Genomic DNA, 24,847 nt, shown 5'->3' on the forward strand with positions numbered 1-24,847 from the left:
ATGAGCTCCATGCTATGAACTTTCCTCTTATAATCACCTACATAGTGTCCTAGAGATTTTGATATGTTGTATCTCTATTCTCATTTACTTCTAAATTTTTTAAAAATATCACCCCTGATTTCTTCTGCTATCCATTTGTCATTTGATAGTGAATTATTTATTCAAGGAGGCTGCTTTTGCTAATGAATCAGTCTGGTTTTGTTCATCTAGTTAGTGAAAGAGCTTTGTATAAAGAATTTTTTCTGGTCCCAGGCATTGAAACCAGAGGTGCCCTAACCTCTGAGATAGGACACTGTCTCAAAAAAATTTTGGTTCTTTAAGGATCTGGGGGTGTGTCCAGGCTGGCTTTGAACTTGGGACCCTCTTTCCTCAGCCTCCTGAGTCACAGGGATTACAGGAAAGCACCATCGCACTCAACTATTCATTTTTGCTTGGGAAACTGGGATGTCCAGAGCGGGGCTTGGTGTCAGTGACCATGCTTTGCTTATGTTTCCTGGGCAATCTGGATATCCTGTCTCATCCCTTGGCTCCAAGTCTTCTAGCGATTCTGTCCTGCCTGTTCTTTTATTATGAGTGGCTCCACATCCTTTTCGGAACTATGTGAGGTGTCTAGTAAGTACTCAGAACTAACATCAGGAGGAGCCCTAGCACCTGTTTCCAGCATGTCTGCTGGTCGGTGGCTCCAGTCTGTCACATGGGGATTCTTGTCAGTCCCCTTCTTGATGTGAAGGTGAGGATTTTTTTTTTTTCTCCCATTAGTGATCCATGATCACATTTTATATTCTCAGTTTGGGTCAAAGGGGAGGGAAAATGATATCTCATTTTGAGATATCTCATTTTGAGTATTTAAGGAAGGGTCTCGATGCAGCACTTGGGGTACCAGTGTCTAGCAGTGTCTAGGAAACAGTCCCTTAGGGATGGTGCCGTATGGAGCAGAATGTTATGATTCCCCCAGGTAGAATTCATTGCTCTTACAGGCACCCCATTCACAGAGGATCAAAGTAAACACCAAGCTCCCCCCTTGGAATGGGATCACATTCCTCCGGGATGTGAGCACTTTTACATTATTTTTGGAGTTATTTATTTACATGACTGCATCTCCCTCTTACAAGTATGCCTTGTTCATCTTTCTATCTCCCTCCCACTCCCTTTATCCTAAAAACACCAAGAGCTTGATCTAGTACCTGATACCGAGGAGACCTGCGATTACTTGTAGTTGAATGTATACAATGTATTACTCTCAGGTGTGTCTCCTTCCTACCTGGGACAATGCTACTCAGACCTCTCTATGCTCAAAAAGGACTCAGGAGGGATACAGAAAGACCTCTTCCTCTGCACTAACATGTTTCTTTGTCTTTTAATTTCAGTTCCAAACCAGTACAGGCAGAAAACATCATGTGACCTATTTGGGTCTAGTTAAAGGGACCCTCAGGGAGAATGTCTAACATTTGCATGGCAGTTTGTGATTTCCGCATTTTTACCTACCACAGCCTGTTTCCTTCTCTCCTTCCTGTGATCTATCGGAAACGCCTCCCCCTCCCACAGGCAGTCCTGGAGCAGGCCCACTCTCGATGATGTTTCTTGTGCTTCACCTTTTGCAGTCAGAACTCCTATGGTCTTTGCTCTTCTCTCTTGCTTGTCTCATTGATGCTCTGTCTAAAAGACCGAGAGCCCCGCTGACCCTAGTGGGCTGCTTAGCCTGACATGCCCCTTTCCCCAAGGTGAGGTTTTTAGGACACCAGGGATATGGAGTGGGATGGGCCACCGGAGGAAAAGGACACCCAAAGTGGCTAGTTCACTGTCAAAACTGGAAGCTGCAGCCAGGTTTCTTGGCTCACCAGCCCCTTCACTGCTCCTTTCTCACTCTGGTCCCCATCTCTGAATCCCCAGCTTGAACAACCTGGGTCCCACCAACCAAGTACACAGCCCTTCCCTCTACCTCATGGCACTTGCTCCTCGGCCAGTCTGCCTGTCACTGTATGCTAATGGGTGCAGTAGTGGGTGCTAATCAGTGACATTACCCTACATTGGCAATGCCTTTCCAGACCTACCCCACCTGGAGTTGTGCCAACACATATCCAGCTACAGCAAGATGCTAGCAGCTGCTGATTCAGCCTGCCCAGCCTGCAAACGGTGCCTCTTCCTTTGGTTGTCAGGCCTGTCCCACTTTGCTCTCACCCTGATATACTCCAGAGGAGAAATTGCTGTCAGACTCCATCCTTATGTCTCAGAACATCTTTTTGTTGCTTTGTTTTGCTTGGTTGGGAATCGAATCCAGGGAAGGTCTACCAATGAGCCACACCCCCAGCCCTTTTTAGTTTTGATTTGAATCAGGGTCTCACTAAGTTGTTGAGGCCAGCCTTGAACTTGCGATCCTCCTGCCTCGACCTGCAGAGTAGCTGGGGTTACAGGTGTGTGCCACAGCACCTGATGCATCTTTCTTGTTTTGATGTCTGTTTCCAAATTAATAACCTTGGCCACATTGCTTAATCTCCCTGTGTCTTCATTTCCCCTCTGGTGAATGAGAAGGGACTCCTGTAGGGACTGTGGCCTGCACAGGACACGGTCTCTCCACACAGCACCACCTCAGACTGGTACCAGAACATGAGTCTGTACAGTTCACCATCAGGGCCTCTCAGGTGCCCAGTAAATGCTCCACCTACCAGGTGCTGGGCAGCGCAGATGCCGAACTAAAGGAAAATCTTCCCCTTACTCTTTCCTAAACCCTGAGCTACAGGCTTTTTGGGAACCCACAATGATGTGCTTGTTCCCTAGACCCAGGGTCTCTTCAGGGCCGACTCTCCAGTCTCTTGCTGGAGGGGCTCTTTTACTGTTTTAAGTCCCCCAGTGTGCACCTGGCTTCAGACACAGGATGTGTCCAGAGGAGGTCCTGGGGAGGCAGTGACGACTTCCTTTCTCCACACACTTGCCAGGAAGTCGGTGGCTCCTCAGCGTGACAAGGCGTTGGGCTGACTCTCCAGCATCCCCTCCTCCAACTCCTTTGTGAGCCCGGTGGAGAGGCACATTTGAGTCTGACACTGCCGCTTCCCAGCACATAGACTGCAATGCCACCAGCCCCCAAGGGCTGCGTGGGCCCCCTCAGTCTCTGCAGATGAACCTCTCAGGGCCGGATCTCAAGAGTCAGATTATTCAGAGCAATAATCATAGTTTCCGTTTCTCACGTGTCATTCATTCTGAAGGGCCTGGCAGATCACTCGGCACCATTCACTGCTGTAAAGGGGCCACCTCCTGTGCAGAGTGTGAAGGTTACTGAATAACAGGGGGATATTCCAGCCACGTCCTACCAAAACAGCTGCATGACAGACACGGGGCATATGCGGCCTGTAATTTAGTTTGCATTATATATATATAATGCAAATATATATACATATATATATATATATTTGCTCTTGACCCTAAATAACAAAATATCCTCTAATCTTTCATTAACCCCAGCATCGATTCTGATTTCAAAAGGGACTAGAGGGCTGGGGATGTGGCTCAAGCGGTAGCGCGCTCGCCTGGCACGCATGTGGCCCGGGTTCGATCCTCAGCACCACATACAAAGATGTTGTGTCCGCCAAAAACTAAAAAATAAATATTTAAGAAAAAAAAATTCTCTCTCTCAAAAGGGACTAGAATTTGCTCTGAGTTGAGACTTTAGCCTCAGGGCTGGGACATGAAGCCAGGCTCTCCAGTCACTCCCAGGCCTCCAAGATAGCATCTCATTTCGACCTTGTCCCTCCAAGATGAGTCAACTGACCTGCTCTGGTCATTCCCAGAGGAAATCTAGACAGACGCCGCTTCAGTGACCATGACTTCAACGAGGGCAACAAAACTCTAAGTCCCTGCAGATGGCCCAGCCTATAAGCCCTCCCAACTCCCACCTCCACCCCCACCAGTGCCCATGACTAGGGCTTTTTGTGTCATCCTGGAGTTGGCACTCTCTCCATTTCCTGCCAATAATGCTGGCTGTTGTTTCTGAGCAAATGGAACAAGTGACCAACGTGAACTCCATGGCATCTGCAAACTGGAAACATCTGCAGGGAGGCAAGGGCAGCCGCTGGCGGGGGGTGGGGGGGTTCAGGGGAGCTGCTGGAAGGGGCTGTGGGAGGAAGGTCAGAGAACCCCAGGGAGGGCAGTACAGGGTGAAGCAAGGCAACCAGTCAGGTCCTCACAACCGTCGCCTCCTTTGACTTGCTGGAGCTCTTTATTACGTCTTAATCAAATGAAAGGAGTCGTGTAGTTCTTTTTATAGATATCCTTTTAACCAGATGCAGTGGTGTATGCCTGTAATCCCAGCAACTTGGGAGACTGAGGCAGGAAGATCACATTTAGAGAGATCCTCTCTTCAACATAAAAAATAAAAAGGAGGGGTGCAGATATAGCTCAGTGGTAGAGCACTTGCTTAGCTTGTGCAAGGCCCTGGGTTCAATCCCCAGCATGACAAAAAAATAAAAAACAAAAAGAAAAAAAAAGACTGGGGGTGTAACTCAATGGTAGGGTGCTTGCCTGGCATCCACAAGGCTCTGGGTTCAATTCCTAGTACCTAAATAAATTAATATCATTTTAGATGTGCAACTCTGTGCGGTAAAGCTGAAAGAGATCTTAGAAAACAAAGTCTGACTCCTCTTTTAACAGGTGACAACAAAGAGGAACAGATGTAGTAACAAAGAAGCAAAATCTGAACTCCTGCCCAGCACCAGCCCTACCCCGTGTGTGTGTATGTGTGTGTGTGTGTGTGTGTGAAAAAAGACAGTGTGTGCACACACTCGTATTTTCCTAGGCTATCTCCCTTAAAAATCATGCTAAGACGAGTCATGCCTTTCTCAAAGTCAGGTGCCATGCTTGAGACATGCTAAGGGCATGCTAAGAACATTCCACTCTCCTGGCTCTCTGGGCCTGACACAATGCTGCACGTCATCTAACCTACCTCAGACACTCCGTGGATCCTTGGTGCAGCCCTAGGATATACCTTATGGTTTTCATGACATCTGTTTTTTGCAGGTAAGGAAACTGACAATAAGCAAGGCTAAGTAAGTAGCTTGCCCGACCCGACATTGCGCTGCCGGCCCGGGGCAGAGCCAGCCTTGATGTTGGGCACTCACTCTATGTTAACGACTGCTGTGTTACTGGGGAGCAGCTCGTGTAATCCAACTGCAACCTTGAGGTCTGGGTTTTGCTCTTTTCTGCAGATGCATACCAGAGGGTGAGAGTTTAGAATTTCAAATTCAACGGAAAGCAGCTGAGAGCTCTTCTCTGATGGAGGGAATCGCTAGAGTGAAACCTACTTCTTGATCCAGACTCAAACATGGCCAGAATTTTCTGAGCATCACATGGATGTTTCCTGTGGAGGGGACATAGACGGTCTGTTCCTGCCTGGTTTCACAGGGACCACTCAACCAGGACTCCCACCTGCTAAGCAGACAGCCTGGGTTCCTCGTGCCTTGGACAGGAAGCACCAGTTTCCTCATCTGTACCCTGCTGGGCCTCAGCCCTGCTTGTCTGATGAGCCAGAGAGAAAACCTAGGAGATGGGGAGATTTGGGGGCTTCCTGTTCCCACCGTGGGGACTCTGTTGGTCTCCTTCTAGCGATAACAAAAGAGGAGTTCTCTGCCAGAAGCTAACTGTCCCTTATGCCAAAGGCCACGGGCACTGGCTGTCCCAGGCAATCATTGCCTCCAGCTGCATTTGGGACACTCCCCTGTGGGCTGAGAACCAGAGGAAGGCAGAGGCGGCCACGCGGAGTGCTGAGAAAGCCTCTGAACAGGGGCTCGTTGCCTGGGCAGTCTCAGAAGTCACAGTGGCGTCAACTCATCTCCCCTGCTCTACCGCGGTGGGTGGAGGCGATGGGGCTGTCGCTGTGATTCATCTGAGACACAATTTGAGGATGCTGGTGGTGCACCCGGCCGGACACGCTCCCCCGGAACTCCGCCAGCCTAGGGACGCCAGAGGGAGGGTGTCCCTGCAGAGCCTAGGAGTCAGCATAGCCTGAGTCCAGAAAGGGGAGCTCCCTGGAGGGTCGGCTGGGTGACGCCACAGTGGCATTCCACCATTAATCTTGATGCTGCAGGTTGGGCCACTTGAGTGATCGTTTTGGCTGTCCCCCCACTCTGAGGCCAGGACCTGGGCCTGAGGCTGGGAGTCCTCTGCACAGTCCTCTCATGTCATAGAGTTTGAGCACTACCTGTCAGGACAGTGCCCTGGGTCCTCTCCTCAGTCATGCCCCTGCTGTCCATATGCAGGCAGCCTGTCCTCCCCGGGGCTGGACAGACTGTGCCTCTGCTGGAATTGGCCTACAGAGGAAGTTGCTCTCAGGGCATTTGAGAAAGGGGAGTGGGAGGGGAGCCAAAAGGAAGTCACAAAGATCAGCTTAAAAATAACCCCCTCCCTGTCAATCACGAGGAGGAGCTTGCAGAGGAGCCAAGTTCTGCTGGGGATGGCTTGGCTTAGGACAATGTCAGAAGGGCCTCAAGGCAATCAGCAGCCGCTGCACTTGGAGCCTACCCCAAGCTCTTATCAGCCTAGGCAAGCCCCTGCCCAAAGCCTGCTCTCCTCAGAGACTTCCGCCCCAGCCGGCATCTGTTTCCTTTCCTATATTTAAACAACCGGGTAAGTGAACTTGCGAGAGCATTTCTTTTTTAATCTTTTTTTATTTTTTTTTAGTTGTTGATGGATCTTTATTTTATTTATTTATATGTGGTGCTGAGACTTGAACCCAGTGCCCTACACATGCTAGGCAAGCGCTCTACCGCTGAGCCGCAGCCCCAGCCCTTGCGAGAGCATCTCTGCCTGAGAAGAACAGGGCCTGCCACAGAACACACGGGGCAAACAGTGACTCTGGGGCCTTGTGGCTCTTCTGCAGTCTCTGGTGGCCGAGTGGGGCACATGGGTCCCAAGAAGACCTCAAAGACCCATAATTCTGTGCAATAAGCAGCAAAACTAAACAATGCAAGAGCCCAAGGTAGATGGCGGGTGGGCGGGTGGCTGGGGAGGTCGTCCCAGATGCTGTCCCAATGTGAGCCCTGGGTGATGCCCTCTGACGCCTGCTGGGGTGAAGGGGGATCCTCAGGAAAACCAGAGATGTGGGCAGCAGCATCTTCTCACAGCCCCAGGCCTGAGCACTGGTGGACACCCTCTCTCCACAGAGCTCTCCTGGGTTCGTTCAGACCTCCTGGCCGTTTTGGGCACCATTCCCAACCTTGTCTGAACAGAGCTGTTTGATTAGAGAAAGTGACACCATCAGCCTAAGGCTTTTTCCTGGCTCCTTTGGCTCCTCGGTCCCAGGCTATTATGGTCCCATCTTGCCATCCACACCCTTGTGCGCACACACACACACACACACACACAAACACACACAAATAGCTTCATGAAACATTTGGTATGGGTGAGGGGTACCACAGGAACTTTCTAGAAGATCTATCCTCATGGAGCAGAAGTACCAATACTGAGTAACATAAAAGTCAACAGCCCTTCTCTTAGGCCAGCAGGCGTTAGACATTACCCAGAAATGTTCTTTGTGAGTGGCCTTGTGCTGCCATGGCACCGCAGGGTGACGTCCTTGGATCCAGCAGCTGTCTTTGGACCACAGCAAGGGCTGCTCCTGTCTGTTTATCCTGCTCCCACGTCTCACCTCCACCTACCCCAGGCTGTTTGTCCCAGTCAAGACACAGAGACTTGGGTTTAAAATCGTCTTTCCCTTTCTTAAATGTAGAAAACTCCCCAATAGTTGAATGTTTTGTTCTTTGGGAATTCACCCTGAGTTTCAGCCCGTGAGAACTCAGGCTGGAGTCACCAGGACCCGAAAGCCCGACTCTGCCACTTACTGGCTGTGTAGCCAAGGCAAGTTATTTGAAGTGCTGTGAGCTTACTTCTCAATCTGTAAAATGAGACTAAAGTAGGTTCATAAAAGCCACCTCGAAGAGATGGGGGGAGGAGTCAATGAGATAATATTTACAGACACCTGACCGGGAGCTCTTCGCGGGTCCTCAGCAGCTTGATGTGCTCTCCGTTGCTACCCATTCCTGCTTGGTTTGTGTTCCCCTTCTTACTCCACATCAGAAACTTCACAGCTTCTTATTAAGATCAGCATCCTGCTCAGCGGTTACTGCATGACTACTTCCCCTGTCATAACTGCACATATTGAGGACCAGCTGGTCAGTGCACAATGGTCCTTTGTGTCCTAACACATTCCTAAGAGCCAGGTATCACTGTTATACCCATTTTACAGGTAAGCTGGCTGAGGTCAAAGGATTTGCCCAAGAATTCATGCGTGGTGAGTGGTAGAGCCAGGATTTGGACCGAGGCACTTTTAATTTCTTTGCTAGACCTGTGCTAACTGTTGAACAGACTGCAGGTACCGCTGTTAGGGACTTTTGGTGAACTTAACACAGGGTTAGCCCCTGGTTTTCCAGCGTCTTGTTTTTAATCAGCCACATCGAACTGATCATTTGGTAATGAGACCCACCATTGATTCAGCACCTACCTGATTTATGCCAGACACTTTGCATACATTATCTCTTAAACCAGGGTTTCTCAGCTTCAGCTCGACGAGCATTTTGGATCGGATGATTCTCTTTTTGGTACCAGGGATTGAACCCAGGGGCACTTACCCACTGAGCCACATCTCCAGCCCTTTATTTTTCTATTTTATGCAGAGACAGAGTCTTGCTGAGTTGCTTTGGGCCTCACTAAGTTGCTGAGGCTGACTTTGAACTCGTGATCCTCCTGCCTCGGCCTCCCAAATTGTTGGGATTATGGTTGAATGCCACCACACCCAGCTGGATTGGATGATTCTTTGTCCTGAGGGGGCTCTTTTTGCACTATGGGATGTTCAGCAGCTTCCATGGCTTCCACCCACCAAATACAAATAACAACCCTCACCCTCAAATCAGGACAATAAAAAAATGTCTCCAGATACTACCAAATGTTCTCCAGGGAGCAAAAATCACTCCCAGTTGAGAACTGCTTCTCTAAATGGGAAGTCTAATCTTCAGAGAGGTTAAGCAACTTTCCCAAGGTCACAAGGTTGACAAAAAAAAATAGAATGTAAACCAAGGTTTGCCTAACACCGGGCCAAAATATTTTTCATGCTTTAGCTCCTAAGTAAAGGAGGTGTGAGGTCAGGCGCTGTGGCTCATGCCTGTAATCACAGCAACTCTGGAGGCTGAGGCAGGAGGATCATGAGTTCAAAGACAGCCTCAGCAAGAAGGAGGAGCTAAGCAACTTGGTGAGACCCTGTCTCTAAAAAAAACACAAAATAGGGCTGGGGATGTGGCTCGGTGGTTGAGGGCCCCTGGTACCCCTCAAAAAAGAAAAAGAAAAAGAAGATGTGAGCTCAGTACTGAAATCTATCTGCCCAGAAGCAATAGTATCGACACATGCAGATTGCCCTTCCCCAAAACTGTTTAGAATTTCTGAATTCACAACTGCTGGCTGCTGCTTATCAGAGCCCAATCTAGATGTAAGGTTTTCAGAGTGAAGTCAACTGTGACCTAGGCCACTCTGCCAAACCTAGAAATTCAAGCTCTCACTTACAATCCTGCCTGTGTCCCCCGAGTGTGCCTCGAGGTTTGATTTGAGCGTCCACTCCACTGGTCCTGGGATCACTGGGAAAGCCAAGGTCGTGGGGAGCAGCGGCAGCTCTTCCGTTGCTGATCTTCAGCCACTATTTAAAAAGAGCCAAGAACAGAACTGTAACTCCATTCTGCCTGAGTTCCACCTTCTTTTGGTTCCAGGTTAATTTATTAAAATATTTATGAATAAAAAAAATGGATCTGATTTGCTAATTTACACTTCCATGACCTGAAGAGATAGATGGGTGACTGAAGAAACCACTAGGCACATAGTCACCGAGTTGCAGGCAGGGACACTAACTGACAACAGAATGGAGGCCACCCCAAGCCTGGGTTTTTTTTCATCATTTATTCTCTGCTTTCTTCCTCTAGCGCTGTGACTTTTTTTTTTTTTTTTCTTCTCTTCTTTGCTGGGCCCTGTGGTACACAGACATAGTCAGCCAAGCTAAGGTACTGGACATTTAACAAGCAGAATTCTCTTTCCACATGTCTTCAATGCATGGGCAAAAAACAATGATGACTCCTGGGCGCCGTGATACACACCTGTAATCCCAGCAGCTCAGGAGGCTGAGGCAGGAGGATCACGAGTTCAAAGCCAGCCTCAGCAATGGCGAGGCCCTAAGTAACTCAGTGAGACCCTGTCTCTAAATAAAATACAAAAAAGAGCTGGGGATGTGGCTCAGTGGTTAAGTGCCCCTGAGTTCAATCCCCAGGACCAAATAAAGGAAAACAACAACTGAAAATAAATTCTCCTAGAAAACTAAGAAGTTATTGTTGCAAAGATGGGTTCACTGCCGGAGCCAGCTTGCTTTTCTTTATGGGGAAATGTCGATAATAGCAACAGCTCCCAGGTTAGCAAAGTCCAAAGGCCATGGTTACCTTAGTAACCATGCAGTCAGCAATCAGGTGGCTGCCACCTGCCACCTTGGTGGTCCCTGACAACTCCCCATGGTGATTGTAAAGTCCTTGCTTAGCATCTGGACAGCCATCTTAAGTGACAGCCGCCATTTTAAGAAAAATTTCTCTTTCTCACCCAAGAGCGTTTCTGAGAAAGGCTCACCACTCCCTCACACCAACCCAACCCTTCACCACCTGCATTAGGACCCGCCCGGCTCTAATCCTGAGCCTGCCCCACCCCTGAGCCTGCCCCATAAAAGTTCCAAACCCCAAGCCTGTTTTGCCTCTCTCCACCTATGGAGAGATGGCCTTCATTTGTCAGCTCTGACAGACTCTGTGTGCATCTCTGCCTGGTCTCTGTCTTTCATTTCTCCATTACCTGTCTCCCAGTTCCTCACTTTCCTATCAGTGATCCTCCTGACTCGAGTCACCACAGAAAAATCTCCCTTGTGAAACTGCAAAACCAACATATCTCCCAAACACATCAACAGAAAGATGTGGACAAAAGGGTGAGTCTCCATCTCCAATTCAAGAATGTGAAAGATCAGGACTTCAATGTAAGTTAAAGCTCGCTGATTTCTCAACCATCCAAAGAGAAGGAGATGAAGTTTGATGGTAAAGACATAGAAACTGCCTCACTGGCACTTGTCCATGTAACTAAGAGACCACTTAGGATGTCAACCCTTAGCTTTCCAAATATATCTTAGAGCAGTGTGTTCAGACTACAGGTATCACCCATTAGTGAATTGTGAAGTCAACCTAGTGGATCATGGACCAGGGTGTATTTTCAATTAAATGAAGTGGAATAAAATGGATGTCAGGTGGCATTGCAGATGATAAAGTTATTCTTTGTTTTGATTGTAAGTAGGAATTTCTCTTGCTCTACACCTTTATTGAAGTAAAATTAACATGCAATAAATGGCACACAAAGTGCACAATTTGACATTTTGGCAGATGAATGACACCAGCGTAACCATCACTGCAGTCAATGTAATAAACATGTCCCTGGCTTCCCAAAGTCTCCTCATACCCCTCGGTAATCCCTTCCTCCCCCTCCTCCCCAGTCCACCTTGTAACTCCTGAGCCGCTGTCTGTCACTATAGATACCAGTTGGCACTTTCTAGAAACTTACATAAATGGGGTCTTTAAGTAAATAGGCACTCTGTTTCATCTGGTTTCTTTCACTCTATATAATTCTGAGGCTCACCCATGCCATGGTGTGCATCTGTGTTCATTGTCATCGAGAGCAGAACCCACCATGTGCGTCTATCACATGAGCTAGGCATTCACATGTTGTTGATGGACATCTGGGTGGTTGCCACTTTGGGGCTATTACAAATACGGTTGTCATGAACATAAAATATAATCGTTATGCAAAGCGTGGTGGCACACACTTGTAATCCCAGCAGCTTGGGAGGCTGAGACAAGAGGATCACGAGTTCAAAACCAGCTTCAGTAAAAAGTGAGGCACTAAGCAACTCAGTGAGACCCTGTCTCTAAATAAAATACAGAATAGGGCTGGAGATGTGACTCAGTGGCCCGGTGCCCTAGAGTTCAATCCCCAGTACACCACGCCTCTCCAAAAAAAAAAAAAAAACCATGGCTTTCAAAATTTACTCATTATAAACATGGTACATGTTGTTCCTTGGGCAGGTGTTTTCTTGGGTAAATACGTGGTTATGGAATGACTGGATTCTATGGTAGCTATATGTTTAACTCCTTAAGAAACTCCCAAATCATAGTGTAAAGTGACTTTAACAGTTAACGTTCCCATCAGTAATGAATGAAAATTTCAGTTGTTCCACATAGACCCTCAAATGCCTCGAATGGTCAGTTGCCTTCATTTTAGACATTCTAGGGGTTTATCTAGTAGCATCTCATTTAAATTGCATATACAGCCAGGCATTGATTAACAAAGGGTATCTGGTTAGGCAGTTTCTTCCCTGCTGTGTGAACATCATAGATAATACTTCTACAAACATAGATTAGGTATGGTATGGGTCAGTCAGTCAGTCACTCTACATGACCTCGATTCAGTCAAGAGACGTGGTAAACTCAAGACATTTGAGACTATCAGTGTGTAACATGATGTTTAACAGTAAACCTTTCTTTTTTTTTAAATAAGTAGACAAAGTACAGTCTAAAATAACAATAGAATGTACAGTAAATACATAAAATAGTAACATAGTCATTTATCATCATGATCAAGCATTATTGTGATTATATGGGGTATACTTTTTTGTCAGGGCAGAGAATTGAGCCCAGGGCATTGCACATGCTAGATAAGTGCTCCACCAAATAAGCTACATCCTAAGCCCTTTTTTAAAGTATATTTTGAGACAGGGTGTTGCTAATTTGCCCAGACTGGCCTCCAACTTTCAATCCTCTTTTTTTTAGCCTCCCAAGTAGCTGAGATTACAGGCTTAAGGTAGCTTTTTAATTAGATGCCAGGCATGTGGGCTTTATATTGTCAGTGCTAAATATTTTTATATTTCCATAATATTCTTGAATGTGTTCTAGAGCACAGGTAAGTTATTTGGAAAGTTTTCTCCTTTCTGACCTTGCCTTTAAACTGGTGAGATCAGAGCCACCCTTTAGTCTTGGGCTAATTCTGTCCTTGAACTGAGGCAATATCTTTTCCAAGTTTTCTGCTCTGCCTGGGAGGAACAGGAACAGTCAGATCCTTTGGGTGATTCTTTCTCTAGCTTGGAGGCATTCCCTCCCAGGCCTGCGCTGACCCACAACCAGCTGAAGACTTCAGAGACCTCCTTGAGGCCCAGGGGGCTTGCTCTCTCTGGGCCCTGCTCTCTGCTGGCCCGTGCTCTGTTCTGCAAGCTCTGACGCTCTGGGCCGCTCTGGACTCCCATGCCCACGTCCCTGACTGTGCTCTTGCTCTGTCATGGGACACTCTCCCAGAAGTAGGCTGGGCTAATTGTTGGGTTGGCTTCATCTGTTTTTCCTCTCTCAGGGACCACTTCCAGGCACCATCTGATAAAATCAGTGTCAGAACACTGCCGTGTCATACATTGCCCAGCGTATTACTTGTTTGAGGCAGGAAGGTAGACCTGGTTCTTCATACTCCATCTTGGTCGGCCGTCTACACTGCAGTTTTTGTAGGTTATGGAGGTGTGTTCAAACCCTGTCTTCAATGACACATTTCCTTGAATAATAAAATTTCTATCCAGGCAAAGACTCAACCAGCTTTACGAAACCACTTCTCTTACAGAACCTCACAGAACCCTAACCTATCTTTTTAGGGGACTGTTTTAGTCAGCTTTTTTGCTACTGTGACTAAAGAACCTGGCCACCACAATTGTAGAGGAGAAAGGGTTTATTCGGGGGCTCACAGTTTCAGAGGTCTTAGTCCGTAGAAGGTAGGCTCCATTCCTTGGGGCTCAGGGTGAGGCCGAACAACATGGCGGAAGACTGTGGCAGAGAGAAGCAGTTCACATGGTGATGAGAAGCCAGAGGGACAGAGACTCCACTCTCCAGATGCAAATATATACTCAAAAGCCACACCCTACCACTTCAGTTACCACTCAGTTAATCCCTGTCAGGGGATTGATTCACTGATTGGGTTAAGACTCTTACAACCCAATCATTTCTCCTTCTCGCATGGCCTCACATGTGGGTTTTTGGGGGGACACCTCACATCCAAACCATAACAGGGAGTCAGTAATTATGCAAAGGTTGGGCTTGTGTTCAAGTAGCTTAAATAATTAAGATCATGTACAAAAGAAAAAATGAGAAATGGTGCAGAACCAAGAGCCAAAACAATCTACACAGATCCCCTTTACCAGGAGGAAATTCTATCAGCAGAGGAGCAGTTCTCAGATGCTTATCAACCCTGACTGAGCGTCAATATTTCTTTCACTGTACCTTCTTTTCGGGTGGTGATGAGCTCAGAGAGCCAGCCATGGACTTGGAGTGGGAAAGAGGTCAGATCTGCTTGGCTTGTTCTACAGATCTCTGAACCCAGTCAGAGCAAATCCTTCTTAGTGCTAGAGTTATATCTTAGGCACAAATGAGAATCTCTGAGGACATAAGAACTCTTCTAGCTCCTCAGGATATTTAGTAGCTGAGTAAACGTAGCTTTCAAAGACACATGTGCAAGTGCCATTCATACATGGTAAGAGAAGAAGAATCTGAGACATTAGGTTCCACAAGATGCAAGTCTGTTTATGTTATAGCTCTCTTCACCTATTTCCTAGGGAGCTGCTCGGTTAGAAAATAGTTCCTATTTGCATTTGAAAAGGTAATCTAACATAATGTATAAAGTTACCAGGTTTGGAGTTGAACAGATCTAGGTTCAGATCCCCCAACAACCACAAACAGGTGGCCCCAGAGAGAACTCTTGACTTCTCTGATCTCATTTATTAAATGGTGATAATCTTCCCTATGGTAGCATTTTGTTGCGAGAAGTGTGTAATATGATTCCCGGCACATAATGTTCACTCATTACAGTTGTAATCACTATCAGAGTAGCTACATGGAGAGGAAACAGTGACCACAGGAAGAACATCTGGAAGTGGCATCTTTTCATTTGTCCAAATAAACCATGTCCAAGTCTTCAGAAAACCAAAATTGTCAGAAGTATTCTAAGTGGGGATGGCTGTCCTTGGACCTGCCATCATTTCAAACCCACCTTTTCCAGAGACTCAGAATCTCCTACAATAGTGCCGCTGGTAGGGATGAAGGAGGCTTTGGCACACCATTGGGGATTCATCACTGCCCTGTCTTTTTTTGGGCAGGGGGGTTTGAACTCAGGGGCACTCAACCGTGGAACACCCAACCTCATCCCAGCCCTATTTGTATTTTATTTAGAGACAGGGTCTGAGTTGCTTAGTGCCTCACTTTTGCTGAGGCTGGCTTTGAACTCACAATCCTTCTGTCTCAGCCTCCTGAGCCACTGGGATTACAGGCATGCGCCACAGTGCCCGGCTTTTTTTAATGTATATTTTTTATTCGTTCTAAATAGTTCTATGTGACAGTAGAATGTATTTTGACACTTCATACATAAATGGAATGCCCTGTATTGATACTAAAGGAAATAGCATGCTCCTTCTTCTGAGAAACCTCAGTCTAGTTCAAGGGTGAAGGTGGGTGGGCTATAAGTGGTCAAAGAGCTACTGAGATCTGCCAGGGTGGGCCCAACTCGGAGATGCCTGTGAGCAGACCAGCAAGGTGTCCCAACAGCTCAAGTGTGATCCCTGCTCTTGTGGGCCAGACAGTAGTGGGCAACCCTGTTTATCCATAATGCTCTGCAGAGAAGAGGATCCATCCAAATTTGTCTTTTTCAGAGACAAAGAGCTCATTGCTGCATTAAAACAGCAACCTTCCCCTCAAAACAGAACCCTGTTCTCAGGATAGCTCTCAGGAGCCTGCTATGGCTGCCATTCTCCCCAGGACCCTCCGACTGCCCCGCAAAAGGATTTCAATTACTGTTAACTGAAAAATTCTTCACTTCTGTTCCTGGAGAACACAGGTTTGTCTCCCTCCGTTGAGACTTTATACTCAAATGTGGATCATTAAAGCTGCGTTAAATAGCCAATATTCCTTGCCACACGTGGACACACATTTCAATTCTTTCCCCTCTTTGATGCCTCCTCTTCGGCCTCAGCCTCTTCTCCCTCTTCTCTAAGTCTTCTCCTACCCTTTCCTTGCCTCTTAGAAACCCAGCCCAGTTCTCCCCTCCTCCTAGAAACGGAATCTGTTGGATCCCCACAGATTCCAGTCTGTATCCCTTAATGCATTGTTAAAATTGTGAACAATTAAATAGTTAAAGAATACCGCCCCAAAGTATAAAGTGCATGCTATAAAAATAAGATATCCCTTCCTGTCCTTTATCCCACCCACCATTTCCACACCTTCTAGGCAAATCATTCTTAGCGGTTTGTTGTGGACCTATCTAGAATTGTTCTCTGCTTACACACCATTTATAGCCCAGCATATTGCCTAATAATAGGTACTTGAGAATCAGGGCACCTGGATGGACTTCTGAGTTAGCCATGTACGAAGTTGGGTAACCTTGAGCAAGTTACTTAACTTCTCTATAGTTTTTCATTTTTTTGAATTCTTTTTGAGTTTTGGTCCCACACTCCTGGGTTCAATCAATCCTCCCACCTCAGCCTCCCAAATAACTGAGACTTCAGGCACACCTGGCCATGCCTTGATTTCCTCAGGCAAAATTGAGATAATATTAGTGTTTATGTCATAGAGTTGTTCTGAAGATTAATAAGTTGATAAAATTAAATCACTTGGAATAATGCCTGGTATATAATAAGCACTGTATAGGTGATGATGATGATGATGATGATGATGATGATGATGATAATGCATTTTATATGTATTTTCCTTTTTGTTACACAAATAAAACCATTCTATAAATACTGTTCTTCAAGCTTATATCATCTACTAAACATCACGGGTAGCTTTCAACATTCATATAACCGTATTAATTACAATGACAACATGGTCTTCAATGGTATGATTATAAAAGTTGGAGCTATTTTTGAATTCAGAACTCAAGAAAGGCCTTTCATGCATGACAGCATCTCACAAAATGTCCCAAGATGATGCTCTCGTGGTCCTGGCTGGTTTTACGTACACGTCGGGAAGACACATCAGAATTAGTGTTTGCTTTTCTCAGCACTGACCTCCTACAGGATAGCCCTGATTTCCTTCTGTGATCTGAGAGCCCTTGGCCGCACTGCGGCACTCTGAGAGGTTGGGATTTATGGTTGCTATTCTGACTGATCAATTTTTATGTGTTCCTCTCCAAACATGGTTTTCCGACGGGGCCCTTCGAAAGGAAGTCATCGCCTTTCTGCCCCTTCCCATGACCTGGAGTGGGGAGAACTGATCCCTCAGGGAAGGTCTATGTATAACCTGGCAGGAAAGGAGCCTCTGGGAGCCCATGAGGAATGAGAAGATGAAATCAAGGGACCAGATTGTGGGTGTGGGTGTGGGTGTGCCCCTGTTGTGCACACTCACGGGGTGTGTGCCCGTGTGTGAGTGTGGATAAGCTGTCATGGATTCTTCCCTTACTCTTCCCCCTATTTCCTCTCTCATGACTTTCTGCTTATGCTGGGGAATAAAAGTACCAAGTCAATGAGGAGTTAAAAACTATATTGAGAACCAAACCACAACATAGCTGTCAGGAAACCAAGCGGCCTAAAAGCTAGGGGGATACCCTGCTCAGAGGAAATGAGTATCTGGTTATAAGTACCAGGTCCAACCACCTGAACTCCTTTGTGCCTTCAGTTTCCTCCTCTTTAAGGTGATGAAGATAATGATACTTGTAGAGTCACACTGAAGGTTGAATAAATTAAATTCATAAAGTTCATCTAATAGTGCCTAGCCAGAGTCACAGATAAATGTCCACTATTATTACTGTATCTAAGTACATCCACCAGTTCCCACCTCTAAACCCCAGTTTTTTTGTTTTGTTTTGTTTTTGTTTTTGTTTTTTTGGTGCCCATTTGCTTAAGCTTCACTCTGTTTAAAAAGTAATTGCAATGGGGCACAGTGGCACAAGTCTGTAATCCCAATGGCTCAGGAGGCCCAGGCAGGAGGAACACAAGTTCAAAGCCAGCCTCAGCAATTTATCGAGACCCTAAGCAACTTAGTGAGAATCTGTCTCAAAATAAAAAATAAAACAGGCTGGGGAATGTGGCTCAGTGGTTAAGCACCCCTGAGTTCAATCCCTGGTCTCCAAAATAAATAAAGAAATAACAATTGAAAAAAAAAACAACTATCACCCACCAAGAGGCTTAGTGGGAAGAAAAAAGTCTCACTCTAGAAATTGTTCCCAAAGAGAGGGCCAGAGCCATTTCAGGAACCATCTGATTAGATCTTATAAGCAGTAGGCACAGAAATCCCTCTGGCCTTTTGCAATCAGATGGGCATTTATTCAGCACATTCCTGGAGGGGTAGTTTACAAAATTAAGCTAACACAGCAAAAGGACCCAGCAGTCCAGGAACCTACCCTCCTAAAATGGTCAACCAAAGGCAGAGCGAATGTTTAAAGGGAGGGAAAGTGTTAATTACTCCTGTTTTACCCAAAGCTTTTATTCACATATTGCTCAGCACCTCGCCAGGGCCTGGAGCTGTCGACGTCTATTCATGATATGCTGCTTGTTACCTAGAATTTACAGCATGACTGACCTAATAGAAATACTTGTGTCCTATGGATCATGTCTCCAACAGAGGAGAATCAAAAGGGAATCAAAAAGATGCTGGCCATTGAGTTCGAGAAATCCAGCTGCCTTCTCCAGCCTCTGGACACAACAGCTTCATTGTGTGAGTACAGAAAATTGAACTGAAGCTTTCCCGCAAGCATATCTGAACTTGGACCTCCAGTGCACAGACTAGCAGCCAGCTCCCAGCCCAGGCACCCCCTCCTCTCCTCTCCATCTTTGCAAGAGAATTTAGTTCCATTTAAGTCCAGGAGACATGGCAAAAACAACACTCCAAACACCATTCCATTTATGGCCATGGGATCCTCCAAACCAGACATAGCCCTGCAGCTCCCAAGCCCTTTAGATTCTCGGTGCCTCAAACACTCATTTCCTCAGCTCATATTGGAGGGAAGGGATAGGCCTTAAGAATTGGATTTTTATCTTTTAAGTTGTTTTGAAGGAGAAGGAACATCAATATCAGCAAGAGAATACAGAGTCACTAATGATCAACACTAAAATGATGTTAGCCAGGTACAGGTCACCTTCTGAGTCTTTTAGATGAAGAAACTGAGGCTGAAGAGGTTAAAAAAACAGTGCTTGGGAAGGCTCCTTCATATGAGCCATCTAAGGTCACCAGAGAGGTCAAAAGCCATGCCCTTATTTCCCCTGTTTACTTGCACTATTGACTTATTAACATTTACTAATAAATTACTGTATACTAAGTCATGTCTGTACTCAGAAGAAGGAGCAAAACTTTACCCTGCAGGAGTTGACACTGACTAGTTAATTTCTTTGCTTTTCTTTTTTCTTTTTTCTTTTTTTTTCCTGTACTGTGGATCAAACCCAGGGCCTTGTGAATGATAGGCAAGCACTCTACCACTGAACTACATCTTCAGCCCTTTTTTTAAAATTATTTTTTGTTTGGAGATGGGATATCAGCGAGTTGCCCAAGTCCGACTTTGAACTTGCAATCCTCCTACCTCCGCCTCCCACGTAGCTGGGATTACAGGTGCACACCATCATACCCAGGAAGTCTTTGAATCCACTTCATCTCTCATCCCTCCAGCACCCATCGATGCAGCAATAAGCCATCCTTTTTTGTCATTCGCATTCAAATCCTTAGAGTGGACTCGTGTTTCATGTTCACAGCTTTTTAAAACATCAAGAAGTCCTGTTTAATCATTCATTTAAAAAATTGATCATTTTCTCAACAAACATTTATTTGTCTCTTTCCGTGGCAAGCCTGGTCCCTTCCTGCTGGGGTACCTTCCTTACATCTCCACTCCTTCTTTTGTCCCCCAGTTCCAGTCTTGATCACCTTCCATTTGACTGGTGCTGCAGGACCTACCTGCCAACTTCTCTGTCACCAACATGCCGTGTCTAAGTTTCCCTAGATAACTCCCAGGTCATGCCTTGCTTCTGCTCCTTAGCCTACGGTTGATTACTTGTTGATTAATTATCAATTCAGCTTCAAATTCTTCCACCGGTGGTCACGTTTTCCTGGAACCAACTCGTCTATCCCAACTTAATTTCCCACTCTCCCCTCCTGACTCTTCTTTAACTGGTAAAATGGCACTCATCCTTCAAGGCCTGGGATCACGTACCACCGACACTCTGTCAAGTTCTTCTTCCGCACTCTCAGAGCAATGGCTCCCTGTCACTTCTCCCCCAGACACTCACCTCTAGTACAAGACTGCTCAAGTTGCTGTGAGCTTATTTGCTCACAGGCTCTTTCCTTGCCTGGATTCTGAGTCTTTTGAACTCTGGAAATGTATTTTTCATTTTGTATTCTAACGTCCAGCAGGGCATAGGTGCTCAGTAAATGCCTTCATCAGATTAACCAATAGACCCCAGCCCAGCACAGTTCTCCACAAGTGCTTAGTGAAGAATCGCTGACATCAAAGCATCGCCCAGGGATGCAGGCAGGCATGTAAACAGCAATTATGACATAAAAAGAGGCTCATAGAACCTTGTTTTTTAAAGGGGAAACTTTCCATTTTGGGAAAACAAAGCCAATGAGCCTCAAAAGTCTAAGGGGTATTTTGAAACATCGTCTTAAGACAAACTATCCCAGGGCACCAGAGGGATATCAGACTTTCTTTTTTGACACATTATTTTAAAGAATTAGAAGGAAGGTAGTATGAACTCACAATTACTAAAAATATTTTGTTTTCAAGAGAAGCTCTCTTACTTTACAATGTCTAAGGAAAGCATAGCTGATCTGGAATTCAGAAACTTTAAGAAAAATTAAAACAATGTTATTAGCAACAAGAGGCACTTTGGGGTCTGGGATAACCAGGATGAAAATGGATGTGCTCTTTTCTTGTTGGATCATTTTAATTACTATTCATTTATCCAAGTGGATTCCCCCACTGTGCCCTTACTATTTTTTAAAAATACTTTCCTTAAATACCTAAGCATTTAAGATTTCAGACCATTTGTTTGCTATTAGTTAGTTTATATGGCATGTTCACAATTTTTTACAAGAATGATTAGATCCAAAAATTGAGCATATCTGAATGTACTAAACATTAATATTATACTTCCAGGCCTAGGGTGGGGGGGTGTAGCTCAGGGATAGAGTGCTTGCCTAGTGGTTGTGAAGCCCTGGATTCAATCCTTGGCAAAGGAAAAAAAAAAGTTCTTCAGTCTCTTCTGAAGTTGAACTTCATATCAAGTATCTACTACAGACAAGCAAGTTGTACCTGAGTGGCTTTTTTATTTATTGTCAAGTCATATGTGGAAGGAGGGTTTGGGCTGGGAATCTCATTACTCATTCCCTTCTTTTTTGGTCGACAAGACAGCAACTGTGAGGACTTTGCATTACCTGGTTCCTTTTGTGTTAAACAGCTCTGAGCAGAGCGTGGGGAGGAGCCCGGGTGAAGGCCTCTCTTCCGTTCTGGCCGCTGAATCCCGGTTGGCCCTTCTGTGGACACCTACACTACACATTTTGTCCTACAAATATTTGCTCATCTTGATTGTCTCAGGAACCAAGCCCATGGGTATCCTTTGAGTTTAAAACCATATTATCTATAAAACAGTTGCAAGTCTACAGTCATCAAAAGGCATTTGGAGAAACATTTTCAAGAACTGAAGTTGCATAAAGCACTGGAGAATAAAAGGTTCCCAGGGCCTCTGGCATTCCTCCAGGAAAGGACAACTACACCACAGAGGAACTGGACTTTTGCCCAGTGGCCTTTGGAGTGACCTGAACTTTATATACTTTTTTTTTTTTTAAATAGAAGTCCTGTGTAATGACCTGGCAGCAGGGGAATTTTCCAAGTCCACTCTGTGGAAGTCAACTGATACTCAGATTCCTGTCAGTGTTCATACACTCCACACCCCAGTGAGTCTGATTGAGTCTGATACTAGAGGATCTCCCCGACTTGGGCTTCCCTTTGCCCCTGGAAGAAATATTCCAACCCTTAGCAACAGGCCCTGGACTTAGAGAGACAAAATTTATTTTAGTTCTGTTAAGTTGAACACAAGTTATCTGTGTGCCAAAAGTTGTGTTTATCCACTCAAAGTTTAAGAAAACGATGCCGAGGAGGGAGAACTAGCTCCTGACTTCAGAGAGTTTCTAGAGAACTGATGTCATATAATGTCTTAACCAAACAGCATAGACTGAGGGCTGCTGGGGCTCAGAAAAGAAGATCTTAACCGAAATTGGGTGTTGGGGGAAAGTTTCTTGGAGAAGATAGCCTATCACATAATAGCTAAAGGAAAAACTGGGAGGAGTCAATCTCCAAAATGTGGGAGGGGTTTTCTGGGCAGAGAAAGCAAAGTAATATAAGGAGAATGGGCCGTGACTAGAAGTGCAAGCAGCTGAGCATTAATGAGGAAATTAGAAAATAAGTGAGAGACAGAGGAAAGGACAAGCTGACACAGGGAAGAATAAACCTACAGAAGACAGGCCACAGAGCACCTTCAGTGACCTGCAGAAGAGTTTGGACTTCATTCAGTGCACAGTGGGGGCCTATTGGTTGTGCTTTGGTTATGGGGAGGCGTTAGGGGATGCAGTTTTCTATTAAATTTGCCTTTTACTGTTTTGTTAACAATAAAATTAATTTTCATTTTATAAAAAAAACCCTAAACAACAAAAATAAGAACTAAGACCCTGAATAGCCAAAACAATCTTGAAAAGGAAGAGAAAAGCTGGAAGTTTCCTTCTCTCTGAAGGTGGAGGTGGAGCGACAGCCACAGTGTTTGCTACCCAAAAGGTCGATGGCGGAGCTCTAGGTACGGGAGCATACGGGTGAATAGGCTCTGGGTTATCTGGGATTCGTTCTCTGCTTATACTAGACTTAAAGGTATGAATGGCCCTGTTTCTGATGGCAAAGGGGACGCTAGTATTATCTAGCATTCAGCAGCCAGATAGTTACACAAATTAGCACACGTGGACACCTTTGATCAGATGCCTGCAGAACAGGGGTTGGCAAATTTCTTCTGAAAAGGGACAGATAGTGAATATTTCAGTCTTTGTAAGCCATATGGTCTCCACTGCAACTATTCAACTCTAGCTGTAGCACAAAAGCAATAAATTCATGAATGGGTGTGGCTGGGTTCCAATACGACTGTATTTACAAAAATGGGAAGAAAGACAAATCTGTCTGGGAGGCAGAGTTTGCTGACTTCTGCCATAGAAGGTAAAGCTTTAAAAGAGCAAGCATTTGCTGTCAGAGGATATTTTAGTGAAAATAGGAATTCTAGTGGGATTGATTGCTTCTTGAGTGTGCTGGAAGACGTGGGGCAAGAAAATGCTGAGCTAGGGATTTTACATTCTTAGCTCAAGGTCCTTCCATATAAGGAATCTGAACTCTTCTATGAAGAGGACCCTGAAAGATACCTTAGTCTGAAATCCTGGGATACATGTCCATTTGGAAACCATCTGTGCTAGTCAGCTTTTCACTGTGACCAAAATACCTAAAAGGAACAACTCAGAGGAGGAAGCTTGTGGTTTCCGAGGTGGCAGTCCCTGGTAGGCCAGCTCCATTGCTTTGGGCCTGAGGTGAAAGGAAATGGCAGAGGAAAGTTGTTCAGCTCACAGCAGCCAGGAGAAAGATGGAGGGGGGAGGACAGAGAAGAGGAAGAAGGCCAGGGATGAGATATATTTCCCAAGGGCACCCTGTAATCCATTCACATTAACCCATCCAAAGAATTATCCACCAATAAGGTCAGAGTCCTCATACTCCAATCATGTCCTAAAAGCCCCACCTCTGGACATTGCTGGATTGCCTTCAGCACATGAGCTTTTGAGAGACAGTCCGGATCCAAACTCTAATACCACCTCACCTCACTAGTATGAGAATAAAAGAGATAATGAGAAAAAGGAGAGGGGAGGAGAGCAGTCAGCTAAGGCAGACCCTGAGGCACCCAACACTCAGGTGGATTCGAAGGCACCCATAAAGAACCTAAAAAAATCTAAGACCTAGGGGTGGGGGCGCTGGGGTTGTGGCTCAGTGGTAGAGCACTTGCCTGGCATGTGTGAGGCACTGGGTTCGATTCTCAGAGCACTACGTATAAATAAATGAAGAAAACAAAGGTCCGTCAACAACTAAAAAAAAAAAAAAATCTAAAATCTGCAAAGAGTGACATCACCAAGCCCCAAGAAACTGTGAGTGACTGAAATAAAATTGGATGTGGTGGAGGTTGAGACATTCAGTTAGTCAAAATTCAAAGAGATGAAAAACATCCACTGACTTCCAGAGAAACAATTGGAAAAGAGAAGATGGGGAATTTGGGGGGGTGAGGCGGGGCACAGGTACCAGGGATGGAGCTCAGGGGCACCCAACAATTGAGCCACACCCCCAGCCCTATTTTGTATTTTATTTAGAGACAGGGTCTCACTGAGTTGCTTAGCGCCTCACTTTTGCTGATCCTCCTGCCTCAGCCTCCCCAGCCACTGGGAGTACAGGTGTGAGCCACCCGTGTCTGGCAGCATTCCCTTTACTTAGATAGGAATCTCTCTCACAGCTGTTTCACTTGGGGATGATGCATAGAGGTTAAAGGGGATGTGGTTGGGTGGCTCCTCCTCACAGGGCTGAAAGCTTTGTGCCAACTGAGAGGCAGGAAGGGCAGGAAGCTGCCTGATGCCTCCGTTTACAGGATGAAGTACCAGGCACGCTCACCGAGAGAGGAAGCTGCAGGCTGAGTAGGGAGTTGGGGGAGAGAAGTGAAATTTTGGAAGAGTCAACA

General features: G+C 45.8%; 1 long non-coding RNA gene across 1 annotated transcript in view; it reads left to right on the top strand.

Moving 5' to 3' along the window:
* LOC114096759 (uncharacterized) overlaps positions 1-24,847 on the top strand; it is a 39,201-nt gene that overhangs the window by 9,107 nt on the left and 5,247 nt on the right. Inside the window, exons 3-4 of the long non-coding RNA XR_011708902.1 lie at positions 5,196-6,612; positions 18,681-18,773. This is a non-coding gene — a long non-coding RNA (uncharacterized lncRNA). The remainder of the gene's footprint in view (positions 1-5,195; positions 6,613-18,680; positions 18,774-24,847) is intronic.

This window comes from Marmota flaviventris, chromosome 10 (genome assembly GCF_047511675.1).
Source record: "Marmota flaviventris isolate mMarFla1 chromosome 10, mMarFla1.hap1, whole genome shotgun sequence".
Taxonomy (NCBI): domain Eukaryota; kingdom Metazoa; phylum Chordata; class Mammalia; order Rodentia; family Sciuridae; genus Marmota; species Marmota flaviventris.